Source organism: Ranitomeya variabilis, chromosome 1 (genome assembly GCF_051348905.1).
Source record: "Ranitomeya variabilis isolate aRanVar5 chromosome 1, aRanVar5.hap1, whole genome shotgun sequence".
In the NCBI taxonomy this organism is placed as follows: Eukaryota; Metazoa; Chordata; class Amphibia; order Anura; family Dendrobatidae; genus Ranitomeya; species Ranitomeya variabilis.
The window spans coordinates 485122748-485144031 of NC_135232.1; positions in this window are offsets into that span (position 1 = coordinate 485122748).

Genomic DNA, 21284 nt, shown 5'->3' on the forward strand with positions numbered 1-21284 from the left:
CACTCCCTGGACATCTCAACACAGCCGGAGGACTAATTACCCCTAGAGATAGAAAAGGGAAAACTACCTTGCCTCAGAGAAAATTCCCAAAGGATAGGCAGCCCCCCACAAATATTGACTGTGAGAGGAGAGGGAAATAACATACACAGACTGAAATCAGAATTTAGCAAAGGAGGCCACTTCTAGCTAAATAGAAAGGATAGGACAGAGTACTATGCGGTCAGTATTAAAACACTAGAAAATATCCACCACAGAAAATACAAAAACTCCACAGCTAACTAAAGATATGGAGGGTATATCTGCATCTCCAGAGATACCAGCTAGGCTAAACAAATCCTTATACAGACCAAGCTGGACAAGACAAAAAAAACATGGAAAAAAACTGAACAATAAGGCCACAGCATGTGGACAGCAAAAAATCAAGGCAAGAACTTATCTTTGATGAAAAGAACTGCAAAGCAGGAGAGACCAGGCAGAGATGTGAATCCTCCAGGAACAATGGACAACTGACACTGACTAAAGGGTGAAGCAAGACTAAATAGCCCAGTCAAAATTACAAAAAGTGAACACACCTGATAAATGCTGCAATTCAGAGACAACAGCGCTACCACTTACAACCACCGGAGGGAGCCCAAGAGCAGAATTCACAACAGTACCCCCCCCCCTTGAGGAGGGGTCACCGAACCCTCTCCAGAGCCCCCAGGCCAATCCGGACGAGCCAAATGAAAGGCACGAACCAAATCATCAGCATGAACATCGGAGGCAACAACCCAAGAATTATCCTCCTGGCAATAACCCTTCCATTTGACAAGATACTGAAGCTTCCGCCTCGAAAAACGAGAATCCAAAATCTTCTCAACCACATACTCCAACTCCGCATCAATCAACACCGGGGCAGGAGGATCAACAGAGGGAACAACGGGCACCACATATTTCCACAACAAAGATCTATGAAAAACATTATGGATGGAAAAAGAGGCTGGAAGGGCCAAACGAAAAGACACTGGATTGATAATCTCAGAAATCCTATAAGGGCCAATAAACCGAGGCTTAAACTTAGGGGAAGAAACCTTCATAGGGACATGACGGGAAGACAACCAGACCAAATCCCCAACCCGAAGCCGGGAACCAACACAGCGACGACGGTTAGCAAAACGCTGAGCCCCCTCCTGAGACAACACCAAATTGTCAACAACATGAGCCCAAATTTGCTGCAACCTGTCAACCACAGAGTCCACCCCAGGACAATCAGAAGGCTCAACCTGCCCTGAAGAAAAGCGAGGATGAAAACCAGAGTTACAAAAGAAGGGTGAAACCAAGGTAGCAGAACTAGCCCGATTATTAAGGGCAAACTCGGCCAATGGCAAGAAAGCCACCCAATCATCCTGATCAGCAGACACAAAGCATCTAAAATAAGTTTCCAAAGTCTGATTAGTTCGCTCGGTTTGGCCATTTGTCTGAGGATGAAATGCGGAAGAAAAAGACAAATCAATGTCCAGCCTAGCACAAAAGGCCCGCCAAAACCTAGAAACAAACTGGGAACCTCTATCGGACACAATGTTCTCCGGAATGCCATGCAAACGAACCACATGCTGAAAAAACAACGGAACCAAATCAGAAGAGGAAGGCAACTTAGGCAAAGGTACCAAATGAACCATCTTAGAAAACCGGTCACAAACCACCCAGATAACTGACATCCTCTGGGAAACCGGAAGATCCGAAATAAAATCCATAGAAATATGCGTCCAAGGCCTCTCAGGGACCGGCAAAGGCAAAAGCAACCCACTAGCGCGGGAACAGCAAGGCTTGGCCCGCGCACAAGTCCCACAGGACTGCACAAAAGAACGCACATCCCGTGACAAAGAAGGCCACCAAAAGGACCTACCAACCAAATCTCTGGTACCAAAAATCCCAGGATGACCGGCCAACACAGAACAAGGAACCTCCGAAATCACTTTACTAGTCCATCTGTCAGGAACAAACAATTTCCCCACTGGACAGAGGTCAGGTTTATCAACCTGAAATTTCTGAAGAACCCGTCATAAATCAGGGGAGATGGCAGAAAGAATCACCCCTTCCTTCAGAATACCGACCGGCTCAAGGACCCCAGGAGAATCAGGCAAAAAGCTCCTAGAGAGGGCATCAGCCTTAACATTCTTAGAACCCGGAAGATACGAGACCACAAAATCAAAACGGGAGAAAAACAGGGACCATCGGGCCTGTCTAGGATTCAGCCGTTTGGCAGACTCGAGATAAATCAGATTCTTATGATCGGTCAAGACCACAATACGGTGCTTGGCCCCCTCAAGCCAATGTCGCCACTCCTCAAATGCCCACTTCATAGCCAACAACTCACGATTGCCGACATCATAATTGCGTTCCGCAGGCGAAAACTTTCGAGAAAAGAAGGCACACGGTTTTATCAAGGAACCATCAGAATTCCTCTGAGACAAAACGGCCCCTGCCCCAATCTCAGAAGCGTCAACCTCAACCTGAAAAGGAAGAGAAACATCCGGCTGACGCAACACAGGGGCAGAAGTAAATCGGCGTTTAAGCTCCTGAAAGGCAGAAACAGCCGCAGAGGACCAATTCGTAACATCAGCGCCTTTCTTCGTCAAATCGGTCAGGGGTTTAACCACACTGGAGAAGTTGGCAATGAAACGGCGATAAAAATTAGCAAAGCCCAAAAATTTCTGAAGGCTCTTCATGGATGTGGGCTGGATCCAATCATGAATGGCCTGAACCTTAACCGGATCCATTTCTATAGATGAAGGAGAAAAAATGAAGCCCAAAAAAGAAATCTTCTGTACTCCAAAGAGGCACTTAGACCCCTTCACAAACAAGGCATTATCACGAAGGATCTGAAATACCATCCTGACTTGTTTCACATGAGACTCCCAATCATCTGAAAAAATCAAAATATCATCCAAATATACAATCATGAATTTATCAAGATAATTCCGAAATATATCATGCATGAAGGACTGAAGCACAGATGGAGCATTAGAGAGTCCGAATGGCATCACCAGGTATTCAAAATGGCCTTCGGGCGTATTAAACGCAGTTTTCCATTCGTCACCCTGCTTAATACGAACAAGATTATATGCCCCTCAAAGGTCAATCTTAGTAAACCAACTAGCCCCCTTAATCCTAGCAAACAGATCAGAAAGCAAAGGCAAAGGGTATTGGAATTTGACCGTGATCTTATTCAAGAGGCGATAATCAGTACAGGGTCTCAAGGAGCCATCTTTTTTGGCAACAAAAAAAAAACCTGCTCCCAATGGTGAAGAAGATGGCCGAATATGCCCCTTCTCCAAGGACTCCTTAACATAGCTCTGCATGGCGGTATGTTCTGGCACAGACAGGTTGAAAAGTCGGCCCTTAGGGAACTTACAGCCTGGAATCAAGTCAATAGCACAATCACAGTCCCTATGCGGTGGAAGGGAACTGGACTTGGGCTCATTGAATACATTCTGGAAATCAGACAAAAACTCAGGAATTTCAGAAGAGGGGGAGGAGGCAATTGACATCAAAGGAACATCACCATGAACCCCCTGACAACCTCAACCAGTCACAGACATAGATTTCCAATCTAATACCGGATTATGCACCTGTAACCATGGGAAACCCAGCACAATAGCATCATGCAAATTATGCAACACCAGAAAACGACAATCTTCCTGATGGGCTGGCGCCATGCACATGGTCAGCTGTGTCCAAAACTGAGGTTTATTTTTAGCCAACGGTGTAGCATCAATGCCCCTCAAAGGAATAGGACTCTGCAAAGGCTGCAAGGGGAAACCACAACGTCTGGCAAATTCTAAGTCCATTAAGTTTAGAGCGGCGCCTGAATCCACAAATGCCATGACAGAAAATGACAATAATGAGCAGATCAGGGTCACAGATAACAGAAATTTAGGTTGTACAGTACTGATGGTAACAGAACTAGCGATTCTCTTGGTACGCTTAGGGCAATCAGAAATAACATGAGCAGAATCGCCGCAGTAAAAACACAACCTATTCTGATGTCTGTATCCTTGTCGTTCAGCTCTAGACACAATCCTATCACACTGCATAGGCTCAGGACTCCGCTCGGAAGACAATGCCATAGTGTGCACAACTCTGCGCTCGCGCAAGCACCGATTAATCTGAATGGCCAGAGACATAGAATCACTCAGACCAGCAGGCGTGGGGAACCCCACCATAACATCTTTAACGGATTCAGAAAGACCCTTTCTGAAGATTGCCACCAAGGCATCCTCATTCCATTTAGTCAGTACAGACCATTTTCTAAACTTCTGGCAATATGATTCTGCCTCTTGACCCTGAGACAGAGCCAACAAGGTCTTCTCAGCATGATCCACTGAATTAAGTTCATCATACAATAACCCAAGCGCCTGAAAAAAGGTGTCTACATTAAGCAACGCCAGATTCCCAGGTTCCAGGGCAAATGCCCAATCCTGGTGGTCACCACGCAGCAGAGATATAATAATTCTAACCTGCTGGATGGGATCACCAGAGGAACGGGTTTTCAGAGCAAAAAACAGTTTACAGTTATTTTTAAAACTCAGAAATTTGGACCTATCCCCAAAAAACAAATCAGGAGTTAGTTGGAATTCTAGGCTCTAAAACTGGAGTCTGAACGATATAATCAGAAATACCCTGTACTCTAGCAGCAAGTTGATCCACACGAGAAGCCAATCCCTGAACATCCATACCAGCGCAGAACTCCTGAGCCACCCAGAGGCAAAGAGGGAAGAGAAAAAAAAAACACAACAGACTACAGAAAAAAAAATGGCTCAGCACTTTCCTTCCCTTCTTCTGAGATGCGGTTAACTCATTGTCGGCCAGTTGTACTGTTATGATCTGGTGGCCTAAGAGCAGCATGAGACGTACTCTGGAGAAGATGGTACCTGTACTGACCGCAGACCCTGAACTTAACACCGCAACTAGAAGTAGCCAAGGAATGTACCTAGCGCTCCCTAGACATCTCGACACAGCCGGTGGACTAATTACTAGGGTTGAGCGAAACGGGTCGGCCATTTTCAAAAGTCGCCGACTTTTGGCAAAGTCGGGTTTCATGAAACCCGACCCCTGTGTGGGGTCGGCCATGAGGTCGGCGATCTTCTGAATCTGGTATCGGAATTCCGATACCGAGTTCCGATATGTTTGCGATATTGGAAATCGGTATCGGAATCCACATTTAAGTGTAAAATAAAGAATTAAAATAAAAAATATTGATATACTCACCTCTCCGACGCAGCCTGGACATCGCCGCTGGTAACCGGCATCTTCCGTTCCTAAGAATTGCGCTTGAAAGACCATTCAATGACGTCACGGCTTGTGATTGGTCACGGCCGCCCACGTGACCGCTCAGCGACCAATCACAAGCCGTGACGTAATTTTCAGGTCCTCATTCTAGGAATTTAGGACATGAGAATTATGTCACGGCTTGTGATTGGTCGCTGAGCGGTCACGTGGGCCGCCGCGACCAATCACAAAGCCGTGACGTCATCTAAGGCCCTGAACGCGCTCATTCTTAAGAAGGAAGGCTACCCCTAGAGATAGAAAAGGGAAAACTATCTTGCCTCAGAGAAAATCCCCAAAGGATAGGCAGCCCCCCACAAATATTGACTGTGAGAGGAGAGGGAAAAAACATACACAGACTGAAATCAGAATTTAGCAAAGGAGGCCACTTCTAGCTAAATAGAAAGGATAGGACAGAGTACTATGCGGTCAGTATTAAAACACTAGAAAATATCCACCACAGAAAATACAAAAACTCCACAGCTAACTAAAGATATGGAGGGTATATCTGCATCTCCAGAGATACCAGCTTGGCTAAACAAATCCTTATACAGACCAAGCTGGACAAGACAAAAAAAACATGGAAAAAAACTGAACAATAAGGCCACAGCATGTGGACAGCAAAAAATCAAGGCCAGAACTTATCTTTGATGAAAAGAACTGCAAAGCAGGAGAGACCAGGCAGAGATGTGAATCCTCCAGGAACAATGGACAACTGGCACTGACTAAAGGGTGAAGCAAGACTAAATAGCCCAGTCAAAATTACAAAAAGTGAACACACCTGATAAATGCTGCGATTCAGAGACAGCAGCGCTACCACTTACAGCCACAGGAGGGAGCCCAAGAGCAGAATTCACAACAGTCACCCAATTATTTAATCAGGAAGAGGAGTGGCAAATTCCTGCGAGATCCAGGCCTGGTTCATTTTCAGGAAAGTAAGCCGGTCAACATTATCGGAGGATAGTTGCAGCACTAAAGACGCGTTCCGATAATACACTAGCCGCAGGGCAAGCCAGCACCTCCAATGCATACTGGCTTAGCTCTGGCCATATATCCAGCTTAGAGACCCAAAACTTGAAAGGGGAAGAGCCGTCTGGGAGTACAGCAAGAGGGTAAGACATGTAGTCTGTCACCATCTGACGGAACCGTTGCCTCATGCTGACTGGAGCCGTCTGTGATGGTGTAGACATTTGTGGCAGGCACAAAAACTGTGCCACAGTTGGACCATACTGGTCTTGCCTTGGGCAGAGGCACTGCTTCTGCTCCCTCTTTGTGCAGAGCCTCCTCCACTGCCTGGACGCACTGAGCTGCTTTGTAAAGCACTAGCAGCACTTCTCTCAGTTGGACTGGAGAAGATGATGGAATTCACCAGTGTGTCTTGGTACTCCCGCATTTTGCGCTCCCGGTTCAACGGTGTGATGAGGCTTTGTATGTTGTCCCGGTAGCGAGGATCGAGGAGGGTGAACACCCAATAATCAGACATGTTGAGAATGTGGGCGATGCGGCGGTCGTTTCTCAGGCACTGCAACATGTAATCAACCATGTGCTGCAGACTGCCAACTGGCCAAGAAACGCTGTCCCCTGCTTGAGGTGTGATCTCTGCCCGCTCGTCATCACCCCACCCTCGCTGTACACAGTGACTACTGGACAATTGTGTAACTCCCTCCTCTTTAACGATGTCTTCCTCCTCCATTGACTCCTCCTCATCCTCCTCACAAAGTGTCCCCTGCCTACGCGTTTGTGAGGAACCACGTGGCGCTGACTGTCCAGAAGATGATGGAAATGGTGAATCCTCATCCTCCACCTCTTCCACAACATCATCCCTTAGCGCTTGCAGTGATTTTTCAAGCAGGCAGATAAGGGGGACAGTCATGCTGACTAGTGCATCATCTGCACTCACCATCCGCGTGGAATAATCGAAGGGACGCAAAACCTGGCAGACGTCCTTCATATTGGCCCACTCTGTGGTTGTGAAGTCTGAACGGCGTGGAGTGTGACTTCTTTGCGCCTGATGCAGCTGGTACTCCATTACTGCTTGCTGCTGCTCACACAACCGCTCCAACATATGTAACGTGGAATTCCACCTGTTTGGTAGGTCACATATGATGCGATGTTCCGGAAGGCGGAATCGGCGCTGCAGAGCCGCAATGCGCGATTTTGCCGTGCTGGAACGCCGCAAGTGAGCACACTCTAGGCGGACCTTGTGCAGCAGTGCATCAAGATCCGGATAGTCCCTCAAAAAACTCTGCACGACAAAGTTGAGCACATGTGCCAGACATGGCATGTGAGTGAGGTTGCCGAGGCCCAGAGCTGCCACCAGATTTCGGCCATTATCACACACTACCATGCCTGGCTGGAGATTCGCTGCCACAAACCACACATCGCTCTCCTGCTTGATGGCATTCCAGAGCTCCTGCGCTGTGTGGCTTCGATTCCCCAAAGAAATTAATTTCAAGACGGCCTGTTGACGTTTGGCCACGGCTGTGCTCATGTCGGTCGTAACAGGTAAACGTTCACGGGTCCATTTGGAGGTGGACTGTGACGGCTCCTGCAGCGATGATTCTGAGGAACTTGTGTAAGAGGAGGAGTCAATGCGTACAGACTGGATTCCTGCAATCCTTGGAGTTGGCAGGACACGTCCTGCGCCACTCGCACGATCTGTACCCGTCTCAACAGCATTAACCCAATGGGCAGTGAGGGAAAGGTATCGTCCCTGTCCATGGTGACTGGTCCACGCATCGGTGGTGAGGTGGACCTTGCTACTGACGGCGTTCAGTAACGCGTGTTTTATGTGTCCCTCCACATGCTTGTGCAGGGCAGGGACGGCTTTCCTGCTGAAATAAAAGCGGCTGGGCACATTGTACTGTGGGACTGCCAATGACATCAAGTCACGGAAGCTGTCAGTCTCCACCAGCCTGAATGACAGCATTTCCAGTGACAGAAGTTTGGCAATGCCTGCAGTCAGAGCCTGTGCTCGTGGGTGGTTTGCCGAGAAAGGCCGCCTTTTCTCCCATGCCTGTACTACCGATGGCTGTAGACTGGGCTGGGAGTGTGAGGATGACTGGGAACGTGGTGCTGTGGGTGGAATTACAGTGGGTCTCTGGACAACAGTGCCAGAGGTTCTTCCATGGCGATCCTGGGAGGAAGCCGAACCAGCTGTGTGTGAGCTGGAGGAAGAGGCAACACGAGCTGAAGAGGTGGTAGCTGCTGCTGTTGGTTGGCCTAGGTCTTCAGTGTGTTTTTGTAACTCCGCCGCGTGCCTGGTCCGCACATGTTTCCACATGTTGGAGGTATTGAGCTTGCTGACATTTTTCCCTCTTTTGATTTTATGATGACACACCTTGCATTTGACATAGCAAATGTCATCTGCAACTGTGTCAAAAAAGGATCAGGCACTGCAATTCTTGGGAGCGCCCTTTTTGGCTTTTGGAATAGACGTGGTCCTAACGGGTGGCAAATTGGAGGCTACAGGATCCGCAGTCTTCCCCCTCCCTCTCCCTCTTTGGCCCGTTCAGGGAATCTCTTCCTCAGAGCTGCTCCCACCACCTTCCTGTCCCTCACGCCATGATGGGTCAAGGACCTCATCATCTACACTACCCTCTGCCACCAACTGCTCCTCCTGGGTAGTCTGTTATGACTAGTGTTGAGCATTCCGATACCGCAAGTATCGGGTATCGGCCGATACTTGCGGGTATCGGAATTCTGATACCGAGATCCGATACTTTTGTGGTATCGGGTATCGGTATCGAAACAACATTAATGTGTAAAACAAAGAATTAAAATAAAAAATATTGCTATACTCACCTCTCCGACGCAGCCTGGACCTCACCGAGGGAACCGGCAGCGTTCTTTTCTTAAAATGCGCGCTTTTCCTTCCTTCTGTGACGTCACGGCTTCTGATTGGTCGCGTGCTGCCCATGTGGCCGCGACGCGACCAATCACAGCAAGCCGTGATGTAATTTTCAGGTCCTTCTAGGCATTCAGTATTTTAAAATTACGTTCCGGCGTTGTGATTGGTCGCGTCGCGGTCACATGGGCGACGCGACCAATCACAAGCCGTGACGTCACGGGAGGCAGTAGACGCGCGCATTTTAAAATGCGCGCGTGTCCAGCCTCCCGTGACGTCACGGCTTGTGATTGGTCGCGTCGCCCATGTGACCGCGACGCGACCAATCACAACGCCGGAACGTAATTTTAAAATCCTGAAGGACCTGAAATTACGTCACGGCTTGCTGTGATTGGTTGCGTTGCGGTCACATGGGCGACGCGACCAATCACAAGCCGTGACGTCATGGGAGGCTGGACACGCGCGCATTTTAAAATGCGCGCGTCTCCTGCCTCCCGTGACGTCATGGCTTGTGATTGGTCGCGTCTCCCATGTGACCGCGACGCGACCAATTCCAAAGCCGGAACGTAATTTTAAAATACTGAATGCTTAGAAGGACCTGAAAATTACGTCACGGCTTGCTGTGATTGGTCGCGTCGCGGCCACATGGTCGGCACGCGACCAATCAGAAGCCGTGACGTCACGGAAGGAAGGAAAAGCGCGCATTTTAAGAAAAGAACGCTGCCGGTTCCCTCAGTGAGGTGAGTATAGCAATATGTTTTATTTTAATTCTTTATTTTACACATTAATATGGTTCCCAGGGCCTGAAGGAGAGTTTCCTCTCCTTCAGACCCTGGGAACCATCAGGGATACCGTCCGATACTTGAGTCCCATTGACTTGTATCGGTATCGGGTATCGGTATCGGATTAGATCCGATACTTTGCCGGTATCGGACGATACTTTCCGATACCGATACTTTCAAGTATCGGATGGTATCGCTCAACACTAGTTATGACCCCAATGGCAGAGGGTCTCAGGAATAAATACCAAGTCTGCAAACACAAAAAACCAGCTCATAGGGCAGTGGTAACTGGGCTGACCATATATCTAATCCTAGCACCACAAATAGAAGCAGCCGGGGAACGTGCCTACGTTGGTTCTAGACGTCTCGCGCCAGCCGGAGAACTAACTAACCCTAGAAGGTAAAAAGAAAGATCTTTCTTGCCTCCAGAGAAAAGACCCCAAAAGTTGGATACAAGCCCCCAACAAATAATAATGGTGAGGTAAGAGGAAAAGACAAACATAAGAATGAGCTAGGTATTTAGCAAAGAGAGGCCCACTAGCTAATAGCAGAATATAGTAAGATGACTTATATGGTCAGCAGAAACCCTATTAAAATATCCACGATGGATATTCAAGAACCCCCGAACCGTCTAATGGCCGGGGGGAGAACACCAGCCCCCTAGAGCTTCCAGCAAGGTCAGAAATCACATTAAGTACAAGCTGGACAAAAATAGTAGCAAAGCAAGTAACTCAAAAAACAAAGAAGCAAGACTTAGCTTAATTTTGCAAGAGCCAGGACCAGCAGACAGGAGCAACAGAAGGATCTGATTACAACGATGCCAGGCACTGGACTAAGGATCCAGGAAGTTAATATAGCGACACCCCTGGACTAACGACCCAGGTGAGTGCCAAACAGAAAAAAGACAATCCCAGAGACATACCACTAGTGACCACAAGAGGGAGCCAAAAAGTCTAATTCACAACAGTACCCCCCCCTTAAGGAGGGGTCACCGAACCCTCACCAAGACCACCAGGGCGATCAGGATGAGCAGCGTGAAAGGCACTAACTAAATCGGCCGCATGCACATCAGAGGCAACCACCCAGGAATTATCCTCCTGACCATAGCTCTTCCACTTGACCAGATACTGAAGCCTCCGCCTGGAGAGACGAGAATCCAAGATCTTCTCCACCACGTACTCCAACTCGCCCTCAACCAACACCGGAGCAGGAGGCTCAGCAGAAGGAACCACAGGTACAACGTACCGCCGCAACAAAGACCTATGGAACACGTTGTGAATGGCAAACGACACAGGAAGATCCAAGCGAAAGGACACAGGATTAAGGATTTCCAATATCTTGTAAGGACCGATGAAGCGAGGCTTAAATTTAGGAGAGGAGACCTTCATAGGAACAAATCGAGAAGACAGCCATACCAAATCCCCAACACGAAGTCGGGGACCCACACCGCGGCGGCGGTTGGCAAAACGCTGAGCCTTCTCTTGTGACAACTTTAAGTTGTCCACCACATGATTCCAGATCTGCTGCAACCTATCCACCACAGAATCTACGCCAGGACAGTCAGAAGGCTCCACATGTCCCGAGGAAAAACGAGGATGGAAACCAGAGTTGCAGAAAAATGGCGAAACCAATGTAGCGGAACTAGCCCGATTATTAATAAGGGCAAACTCAGCCAACGGCAAGAAGGTCACCCAATCATCCTGATCCACAGAAACAAAACACCTCAAATAAGCCTCCAGAGTCTGATTAGTTCGCTCCGTTTGTCCATTAGTCTGAGGATGAAAGGCAGACGAAAACGACAACTCAATGCCCATCCTAGCACAAAAGGATCGCCAGAACCTGGAAACAAACTGGGATCCTCTGTCAGACACAATATTCTCAGGAATGCCGTGTAAACGAACCACATTCTGAAAGAACACAGGAACCAGATCGGAAGAGGAAGGCAGCTTAGGCAAAGGTACCAAATGGACCATCTTAGAAAAGCGATCACATACCACCCAGATGACAGACATGCCCTGAGACACCGGGAGATCTGAAATGAAATCCATGGAAATGTGTGTCCAAGGCCTCTTCGGGACAGGCAAGGGCAAGAGCAACCCGCTGGCACGCGAACAGCAAGGCTTAGCTCGAGCACAAGTCCCACAGGACTGCACAAACGACCGCACCTCCCGTGACAAGGAAGGCAACCAAAAGGACCTAGCCACCAGATCTCTGGTGCCAAAAATTCCCGGATGCCCTGCCAACACCGAGGAATGAACCTCGGAAATGACTCTGCTGGTCCACTTATCAGGAACAAACAGTCTGTCAGGTGGACAAGAGTCAGGTCTACCAGCCTGAAATCTCTGCAACACACGTCGCAAATCCGGAGAAATGGCTGACAAGATAACTCCCTCTTTAAGAATACCAACTGGTTCTGCGACTCCCGGAGAGTCAGGCACAAAGCTCCTTGAAAGAGCATCAGCCTTCACATTCTTTGAACCTGGTAAATATGAGACCACAAAGTCAAAACGGGAGAAAAACAATGACCAGCGGGCCTGTCTAGGATTCAGGCGTTTAGCAGACTCGAGATACATCAAATTTTTGTGATCAGTCAAGACCACCACACGATGCTTAGCACCCTCGAGCCAATGACGCCACTCCTCAAATGCCCACTTCATGGCCAACAACTCCCGATTGCCAACATCATAATTCCGCTCAGCAGGCGAAAACTTCCTCGAGAAAAAGGCACAAGGTCTCATCACAGAGCAACCAGGGCCTCTCTGCGACAAAACGGCCCCTGCCCCAATCTCAGAAGCATCCACTTCAACCTGAAAGGGAAGTGAGACATCAGGCTGGCACAAAACAGGCGCCGAAGTAAACCGGCGCTTCAACTCCTGGAAAGCCTCCACGGCTGCAGGAGCCCAGTTAGCAACATCAGAACCTTTCTTGGTCTTATCCGTCAAAGGTTTAGCAATGCTAGAAAAATTAGCAATAAAACGACGGTAGAAGTTAGCAAAACCCAAGAACTTCTGAAGACTCTTAACTGACGTGGGTTGAGTCCAATCATGAATAGCACGGACCTTGACTGGGTCCATCTCCACCGCAGAAGGGGAAAAAATAAACCTCAAAAAGGGAACCTTCTGTACTCCAAAGAGACACTTTGAGCCCTTAACAAATAAAGCATTCTCACGCAAAACCTGAAACACCATCCTGACCTGCTCTACATGCGAGTCCCAGTCATCAGAAAAAAACAGAATATCATCCAGATAAACGATCATAAATTTATCCAGATACTTCCGGAAAATATCATGCATAAAGGACTGAAACACTGAAGGAGCATTAGAGAGCCCAAAAGGCATCACCAAGTACTCAAAATGACCTTCGGGCGTATTAAACGCGGTTTTCCATTCATCTCCTCGCTTAATGCGCTCAAGGTTGTAAGCATCACGAAGATCTATCTTGGTGAACCACTTGGCACCTTTAATTCGGGCAAACAAGTCTGACAACAGAGGCAAAGGATACTGAAATTTAACAGTGATTTTATTCAAAAGCCGATAGTCAATACAAGGTCTCAAAGATCCGTCCTTCTTGGCCACAAAAAAGAATCCCGCACCAAGAGGGGAAGAGGAAGGACGGATATGCCCCTTCTCCAGAGATTCCTTGATATACGAACGCATTGCGGTATGCTCAGGTACAGACAGATTAAATAGTCTTCCCTTAGGAAATTTGCTACCTGGAATCAAATCTATGGCACGGTCACAGTCCCTATGAGGAGGCAGAACACTGGACCTGGACTCGCTGAACACATCCTGATAATCAGACAAATACTCAGGAACTTCCGAAGGAGTAGAGGAAGCAATAGACACCGGCGGGGAATCACCATGAATACCCTGACAGCCCCAACTTGACACAGACATTGCCTTCCAATCCAAGACTGGATTATGAGTCTGTAACCAAGGCAACCCCAAAACGACCAAATCATGCATTTTATGCAGAACAAGAAAACGAATCACCTCCCGATGTACAGGAGTCATGCACATGGTTACCTGTGTCCAAAACTGCGGTTTATTTTCCGCCAATGGCGTAGCATCAATACCCCTCAGAGGGATAGGATTAACCAATGGCTCAAGAACAAAACTACAGCGATTGGCAAACGACAGATCCATAAGAATCAGGGCAGCACCTGAATCCACAAACGCCATAACAGGGTAGGAGGACAATGAGCAAATTAAAGTCACAGACAAAATAAATTTAGGTTGCAAATTACCAATGGCGACAGGACTAACAACCCTTGTTAGGCGTTTAGAGCATGCTGATATAACATGTGTAGAATCACCACAGTAAAAACACAACCCATTCTGACGTCTATGATTTTTCCGCTCATTTCTGGTCTGAATTCTATCACATTGCATCAAATCAGGTGTTTGTTTAGACAACACCACCAGAGGATTAGCGGTTTTGCGCTCCCGCAAACGCCGGTCAATTTGAATAGCCAGCGCCATGGAATCATTCAGACTTGTAGGAATGGAGAAACCCACCATCACATTCTTAATGGCTTCAGAAAGGCCATTTCTGAAGTTTGCGGCCAGAGCACACTCATTCCACTGAGTAAGCACGGACCATTTCCGAAATTTTTGGCAATACACTTCAGCTTCATCCTGGTCCTGAGAAATAGCCAGCAAGGCTTTTTCTGCCTGAACCTCAAGATTGGGTTCCTCGTAAAGCAATCCGAGCACCAGAAAAAACGCATCAATATTTGCCAATGCCGGATCTCCTGGCGCTAGCGAGAAGGCCCAATCCTGAGGGTCGCCCCATAAAAAAGAGATAACAATTTTAACTTGCTGAACTGAGTCTCCAGATGAACGGGGTCTCAGGGATAGAAACAATTTACAATTATCCCTGAAATTCCTAAACTTAAATCGGTCTCCAGAAAACAGTTCAGGAATAGGTATTTTAGGTTCAGACATAGGACTACTGGTAACAAAATCTTGTATGCTTTGCACACGAGCAGCAAGCTGGTCCACACTTGTAATCAAGGTCTGGACATTCATGTCTGCAGCAAGCTCAAGCCACTCAGAGGAAAAGGGGAGGGAGAGAGGAAAAAAAATAAAAAAAAAAAATTCAGAATTTCCTTTCTTATATCCCTCTTCTGCAATGCATTAAACATTCAATGTAGGCCTGGCATACTGTTATGACCCCAATGGCAGAGGGTCTCAGGAATAAATACCAAGTCTGCAAACACAAAAAACCAGCTCATAGGGCAGTGGTAACTGGGCTGACCATATATCTAATCCTAGCACCACAAATAGAAGCAGCCGGGGAACGTGCCTACGTTGGTTCTAGACGTCTCGCGCCAGCCGGAGAACTAACTAACCCTAGAAGGGAAAAAGAAAGACCTTTCTTGCCTCCAGAGAAAAGACCCCAAAAGTTGGATACAAGCCCCCAACAAATAATAACGGTGAGGTAAGAGGAAAAGACAAACATAAGAATGAGCTAGGTATTTAGCAAAGAGAGGCCCACTAGCTAATAGCAGAATATAGTAAGATGACTTATATGGTCAGCAAAAACCCTATTAAAATATCCACGCTGGATATTCAAGAACCCCCGAACCGTCTAATGGCCGGGGGGAGAACACCAGCCCCCTAGAGCTTCCAGCAAGGTCAGAAATCACATTAAGTACAAGCTGGACAAAAATAGTAGCAAAGCAAGTAACTCAAAAAACAAAGAAGCAAGACTTAGCTTAATTTTGCAAGAGCCAGGACCAGCAGACAGGAGCAACAGAAGGATCTGATTACAACGATGCCAGGCACTGGACTAAGGATCCAGGAAGTTAATATAGCGACACCCCTGGACTAACGACCCAGGTGAGTGCCAAACAGAAAAAACACAATCCCAGAGTCATACCACTAGTGACCACAAGAGGGAGCCAAAAAGTCTAATTCACAACAGTAGTCTCAGCAGCACAGCACGCACCAGAAAGTGGCACCTGAGTGTCATCAGCGGATGCGTTCTGCGGTGTGGTGACCGGAGGCACTGGCCCACCCGCCTCTTCAGACTCAGAGAGAAAAAGCTGTTGGGCATCACTGCACACTGCCTCTTCTTCCATTTCGCCAATGCTGCTTGGCTGGCCCCCTGTTTCCAAGCCAAGAGATTCAGAGAACAGAAGTAGAGACGGCTCCTGTCCTGGGCTCTCTGTCTGCCTGGGCAATTTGGCAGGTGGCGAAGAGACAGATGGGTGCTCTCCAGTGCTCTGTGTCTGAGAGGATGTGGCACTAATTGAAGTCGATGCGTTAGCTGCCATCCATCCGACAACAGCTTCAATTTGGTCTTCACGCAGCAGCGGTGTACGGCGCTCTCCGACAAAGCTGCGCATGAAGGACTGTTCCCTGCTGAAACTGGGCTATGATGAGTCACCGGTGCCCGCAGCAGGCACAGAATCCCCACATCCTCTCCCTGCTCCGCGCCCACGCCCACGTGCCTTACTCCCTGCCTTCTTCATCTTGGTTGACTGATAAAGATAAGCAGAAAAGTACTAAGGACTTAGTGTGCTTATTCCTGAACAGCTCCTAACAGGTATAAGAAACACTAATTTTCTAAAGTGTGGACTAGACTTTAATATGAGCTAATGTGGCCTACACAACTGTAAAGTGGTGTGTTTGGTGAACTTTATTATTTATTTATTTTTTGGGGATGAACTGAAAACAGGGCGAGCTGCACTCACACGGAGACCGTGCAGACAGCCGTAAACGGCGCTGCAAGGCCCCAAAAACCTCCTCTACGTTATCCTATGTAGTGTTTTTCCACAATTTAGCTGGATATGGGTGGAAAGCCACTAATAGGAATTATTTGAAAAAATGTGCAGCGGGCTGTGTCATGAATCCCCAATGGCTAGGGATAGCACAGGACAAGCAAAGTACAAATAAATAACGGACGAGCTCTAGGGTGATGGAACCTGGGCTGACCGCTGCCCTACGCCTGACAAACGCAACTAGAGATAGCCAGGGAGCGTGCCTACGTTGGTTCTAGACGCCACGCACCAGCCTAAGAGCTAACTAGTACTGCAGAGAAAATAAGACCTCACTTGCCTCCAGAGGAATGAACCCCAAAAGATATAGTTGCCCCCTCACATGTATTGATGGTGAAATGAGAGGAAGGCACACACATAGAGATGATATATATAGCTTTAGCAAATTGAGGCCCGCTGTAAACTAGAAAGCAGAAAGATACAAAAGGGGACTGAGCGGTCAGCAAAAAACCCTAATCAAAAAAACCATCCTGAGATTACAAGAACCCATGTGCCAACTCATGGCACATGGGGAGAACCTCAGTCCACTAGAGCTACCAGCTAGCATAGAAACATAATAAGCAAGCTGGACAAAAAAACCAAACAACTGAAAATCAGCACTTAGCTTATCCTGAAAGATCTGGGAGCAGGTAGGCAGGAACCAAACAGAGCACATCTGAATACATTGATAGCCGGCAAGGGAATGACAGAAAGGCCAGGTAAAATAGGAAACACCCAGCCTCTGATGGACAGGTGGAAACCAAAGGCCGCAACCCACCAAAGTCACCCAGTACCAGCAGCAACCACCAGAGGGAGCCCACACACAGAATCCACAACAGTACCCCCCCCTTGAGGAGGGGTCACCGAACCCTCACGAGAACCCCCAGGGTGATCAGGGTGAGCTCTATGGAAGGTGCGGACCAAATCAGTCGCATGAACATCGGAGGCGACCACCCAGGAATTATCCTCCTGACCATAACCCTTCCACTTAACCAAATACTGGAGTTTGCGTCTGGAAACACGAGAATCCAAGATCTTCTCAACAACATACTCCAATTCTCCCTCCACCAGCACCGGAGCAGGAGGCTCAACCGAAGGAACAACGGGCACCTCATACCTCCGCAACAACGACCGATGGAACACATTATGAATAGCAAACGATGCTGGGAGATCCAAACGAAAAGATACAGGGTTAAGAATCTCCGAGATCCTATAAGGACCGATGAACCGAGGCTTGAACTTAGGAGAAGAGACCTTCATAGGGACAAAACGAGAAGACAACCACACCAAATCCCCAACAAGAAGTCGGGAACCCACGCGGCGACGGCGATTAGCAAACTGCTGAGTCTTCTCCTGAGATAGCTTCAAATTGTCCACCACCTGATTCCAAATCTGATGTAGCCTGTCCACCACCACGTCCACTCCAGGACAATCCGAAGACTCCACCTGACCAGAGGAAAAACGAGGATGAAACCCCGAATTACAAAAAAAAGGAGAGACCAACGTGGCAGAACTAGCCCGATTATTAAGAGCAAATTCGGACAGTGGCAAAAAAGCAACCCAGTCATCTTGATCAGCAGAAACAAAACACCTCAAATAAGTTTCCAAGGTCTGATTAGTTCGCTCCATCTGGCCATTCGTCTGAGGATGGAATGCAGACGAGAAAGACAAATCAATGCCCATCTTGGCTCAAAACGTCCGCCAAAATCTAGACACAAACTTGGATCCCCTGTCAGAAACGATATTCTCCGGAATCCCATGCAAACGAACCACGTTCTGAAAAAATAAAGGGACCAACTCAGAGGAGGAGGGCAACTTAGGCAAGGGCACCAAATGAACCATCTTGGAAAAGCGGTCACACACAACCCAGATAACGGACATTTTCTGTGAAACCGGGAGATCAGAAATAAAATCCATGGAAATGTGCGTCCAAGGCCTCTTCGGAATGGGCAAAGATAACAACAACCCACTGGCCCGAGAACCGCAAGGCTTAGCTCGAGCACACACTTCACAAGACTGCACAAAGGTACGCACATCCCTAGACAAGGAAGGCCACCAAAAAGACCTGGCCACCAAGTCTCTAGTACCAAATATTCCAGGATGACCAGCCAACACAGAAGAATGGACCTCGGAGATGACTCTACTGGTCCAATCATCCGGGACAAACAGTCTTTCTGGGGGACAACGATCCGGTTTATCCACCTGAAACTCCTGCAATGCACGTCGCAAGTCTGGGGATACGGCGGACAATATTACCCCATCCCTAAGGATACCAGTAGGCCCAGAGTCTCCAGGAGAGTCAGGCACAAAACTCCTGGAAAGAGCATCTGCCTTCACATTCTTTGAACCTGGCAGGTATGAAACCACGAAATTGAAACGAGAAAAAAACAACGACCAACGAGCCTGTCTAGGATTCAAACGCCTGGCAGACTCAAGGTAAATGAGATTCTTGTGATCAGTCAAGACCACCACACGATGTTTAGCACCCTCAAGCCAATGACGCCACTCCTCAAATGCCCACTTCATGGCCAAAAGCTCCCGATTACCCACATCATAATTGCGCTCGGCGGGCGAGAATTTTCTAGAGAAGAATGCACATGGCTTCATCACCGAGCCATTAGAACTTCTCTGTGACAAAACCGCCCCCGCTCCAATCTCGGAAGCATCAACCTCAACCTGAAAAGGAAGTGAAACATCTGGTTGACACAACACAGGAGCAGAAGAAAACCGGCGCTTAAGTTCCTGAAAGTCCTCCACAGCCGCAGGAGACCAATCAGCAACATCAGCACCCTTTTTAGTCAAATCAGTCAAAGGTTTAACAATACTGGAAAAATTAGCAATGAACCGACGATAAAAATTAGCAAACCCCAAGAACTTCTGAAGGCTCTTAACAGATGTAGGTTGTGTCCAGTCACAAATAGCCTGAACCTTGACGGGATCCATCTCAATAGTAGAAGGAGAAAAAATGTACCCCAAAAAAGAAATCTTCTGGACTCCGAAGAGACACTTTGAGCCCTTCACAAACAGAGAATTGGCCCGCAGAACCTGAAACACCTTCCTGACCTGTAGAACATGAGACTCCCAGTCATCAGAAAACACCAAAATATCATCCAAATACACAATCATAAACTTATCCAGATATTCACGGAAAATATTGTGCATAAAGGACTGAAAGACTGACGGAGCATTGGAGAGTCCAAAAGGCATTACCAAATACTCAAAATGGCCCTCAGGCGTATTAAATGCGGTTTTCCACTCATCACCCTGTTTTATCCGCACCAGATTATACGCACTGCGAAGATCTATCTTAGTGAACCACCTGGCCCCCTTAATGCGAGCAAACAAATCAGTTAATAATGGCAATGGATACTGATATTTGACTGTAATCTTATTTAGAAGGCGATAATCTATACAAGGCCTCAGGGAACCATCTTTTTTGCCACGAAAAAAAAACCTGCTCCCAGAGGGGACGAAGATGGACGAATATGTCCCTTTTCCAAGGACTCCTTAATATAATTCCGCATAGCAGTATGCTCTGGTAGTGACAGATTAAATAAACGACCCTTAGGGAACTTACTGCCAGGAATCAATTCTATAGCACAGTCACACTCTCTATGAGGAGGGAGCGAATTGAGCTTAGGCTCCTCAAAAACATCCCTATAGTCAGACAAAAACGCAGGGATCTCAGAAGGAGTAGATGAAGCGATTGAAATCGGAGGTGCATCACCATGAACCCCCTGACATCCCCAGCTTAACACAGACATTGTTTTCCAGTCCAGGACAAGATTATGAGTTTGTAACCATGGCAGACCAAGCACTAGTACATCATGTAAATTATACAGTACAAGTAAGCGAATCACCTCCTGATGAACGGGAGTCATGCGCATGGTCACTTGTGTCCAGTACTGCGGTTTATTCATAGCCAATGGTGTAGAGTCAATTCCCTTCAGAGGAATAGGAACTTCCAGAGGCTCCAGACTAAAACCGCAGCGTTTAGCAAATGACCAATCCATAAGACTCAGGGCAGCGCCCGAATTCACATAGGCATCGACGGAAATGGAAGACAGTGAAAAAATCAGAGTCACACACAAAATGAACTTAGGCTGCAGAGTACCAATGGCAAAAGATTTATCAACCCTTTTTGTGCGTTTAGAGCATGCTGATATAACATGAGCTGAATCACCACAATAAAAACACAATCCATTTTTCCGCCTATAATTTTGCCGTTCACTTCTGGACTGAATTCTATCACATTGCATAGTCTCAGGTGCCTGTTCAGAAGACACCGCCAACTGGTGCACGGGTTTGCGCTCCCGTAAACGCCGATCAATCTGAATGGCCATAGCCATAGACTCATTCAGACCTGTAGGCGTAGGGAACCCCACCATAATATCCTTAATGGCCTCAGAAAGACCATTTCTGAAGTTTGCAGCCAGGGCGCACTCATTCCACTGAGTAAGCACCGACCATTTCCGAAATCTTTGACAATATATTTCCGCTTCATCATGCCCCTGAGAGAGGGCTAATAAAGCCTTTTCAGCCTGAATCTCCAGGTTAGGTTCCTCATAGAGCAATCCCAATGCCA